The sequence below is a fragment of the Sinocyclocheilus rhinocerous genome, unplaced genomic scaffold (assembly GCF_001515625.1).
Source record: "Sinocyclocheilus rhinocerous isolate Xijiao unplaced genomic scaffold, SAMN03320098_v1.1 scaffold742, whole genome shotgun sequence".
In the NCBI taxonomy this organism is placed as follows: Eukaryota; Metazoa; Chordata; class Actinopteri; order Cypriniformes; family Cyprinidae; genus Sinocyclocheilus; species Sinocyclocheilus rhinocerous.
The window spans coordinates 1,851,878-1,853,971 of NW_015641116.1; the positions used below are offsets into that span (position 1 = coordinate 1,851,878).

At 36.7% G+C, this 2,094-nt stretch overlaps 1 protein-coding gene across 1 annotated transcript in view; it reads right to left on the minus strand.

Annotated features, from left to right (window-relative positions):
- Nucleotides 1–2,094, minus strand: part of LOC107754654 (zonadhesin-like) — a 46,166-nt gene that overhangs the window by 43,062 nt on the left and 1,010 nt on the right. The window lies entirely within an intron of this gene.

Consider the following 2,094-nt stretch of genomic DNA (forward strand, 5'->3'; position numbering starts at 1 on the left):
GTAAATATACTAATTAAAAAAATAATCTAATAATCATCTGTTTTAATGCACAGGGTAATTTGATTAGCTGTGCTGATAATATACAATTTTGTTCTATTAATGTCATACCTTTCAAATGTTCATCACAGAGGTCTCTTCTGCTGCATCTCTACGGCGCTGATAGTATGAGCGATAATTTCCGGGAACTATTGAGCGGCTCCACGATCCGCCATTGCTGTAAAAAACTGGTCCATTGGAGTGAACGGAGTTGTCACAACTCTCTCTCTCTACAGCTCTGGTGTGGGTTTAGTGTGCGTTAAGGGGACTGCGCTCTGGCGTTTTTAAAGGGGTCATATGATGCTTTTTTAAAGATCATTATTTTGTGTATTTGGTGTAACAGAATATGTTGACATGCTTTTCAGGGATCTTATCTATGCACAATCAGCTTGTAACACTCCAAAGAGAAAGGAAAACTTGAAATCGCATCATATGACCCCTTTAAGATCTGGGACAGTCTTGCGCACTTACTTCCTGTCGCGCGCACGCGCTCTCAAGTGGCCAAGACCGCAAGTGTGGGTATTTGGACAAGGGGTATGTCTTTTCATGCACACTAAAACGCCGTCAGATACGGCGTCATTGACGTATTTTCGCGCGTTTTTTACGTATTTTTTGACAATATTTCTTTATTTGAGTGACTTTTGATGTGTTTCTTTTTAGTTTAGTACTTATTTAATTTAGTTATTTAAGTAACATATTTTGCTGCCGAGGCAGCATCATTAATTTTAGTTTAAGTTTTTCATCTAATAAATTTTATTTTATGTTAGCTTTAAAAAAGTTTTAGCTAACAATAGCAACACTGACATACACATGCAATTGTATTACGTCACCCACATGCACTTTTACTCTCTCTGCTGCTATAAACCTGTGTGTGTTTTAATTTTATTTATTTGAGTGACGACAAATCGAAATACGAACAAAAAGAAATAAAGACAAATGACAAACGGTTTGATTTTATTATTATTAGCCTATTATTATTATTATTATTATTTCGTTTCCTTTGAGAAACGGAAAAATGAAATTAAGCTTGATTTTTCGTATTTTTTTGTTCGTGGGTAAAAAATAAGCTTAGGCTATGCTTTAATATTTCTTTCACATGCGTGGGCGGCATAAAGATCAGATAGGCCTATTTTAGTCTGATTATGATATATTATTGATTATACGTTGCTATCTTTACCTGAATCAAGCCGCGCGTCGCATCGAATCTTCTTTTGGGCCTGGGGTAAATTCCAGGCTTTACTGAATAGGCTGCGCTGATCGTGGGTGTGAGGCGAACACAAGGCAGATAAGGAGCTCAGACGATAAAGAAAAACAAAGTTGTTTCTCTGTTACCACAATGCACAATGCAAGGAATTGCGCATGCGCCGCCGACCCGAGAAGTGCAGTGTTGCGCTTTATGAGATGTATATTTGCAAGAAATATAGCCTATGCAACAGCCAAACAGTATGAAGAAACGTTGTGACTAATTTGCAGAGCGGTACATCAGATGCTTGATGGGACAGACGGTAAAGACACGCTGAGTTGAAAAGTGGCGTTTCAGGGCCGCTCACGCACAAATGCATAAGCTCATTTTTTATCCACGAACAAAAAATACGAAAAATCTAGCTTAATTTTCGTTTTTCCGTTCTTCAGACAGAACGAAATAATAAAAGTGATGACGATGATAATAATAATAATAATAATAAAATCAAACTGTTTGTCATTTCTCTTTATTTCTTTTTGTTCGTATTTAGATTTGCTGTTAAATCAAACTTGAGTCACTCAAATAAAGAAATATTCCAAGCCCAGATTCGGTATTATTCAAAAATAACTGGTTTGATCTGATCATCTAAAACAAGTCAAATCCTCTGGGTCTGAGCACAGTTATTGGATAGCATATTGGAGATTAATCTTATGACGCTTCAGTAAAAATATTACAATACATTTAAAACAGTGTCTTTTTATAACTTCAGCAGCGTGCAGATGCTCGTTTATGTCAGGACTGCGGGGACAGCAGCGCGGACAATCGCTTAGCTCGCTCACATAATGAAATCTATAAAGGAAAATCATATTGTTTTT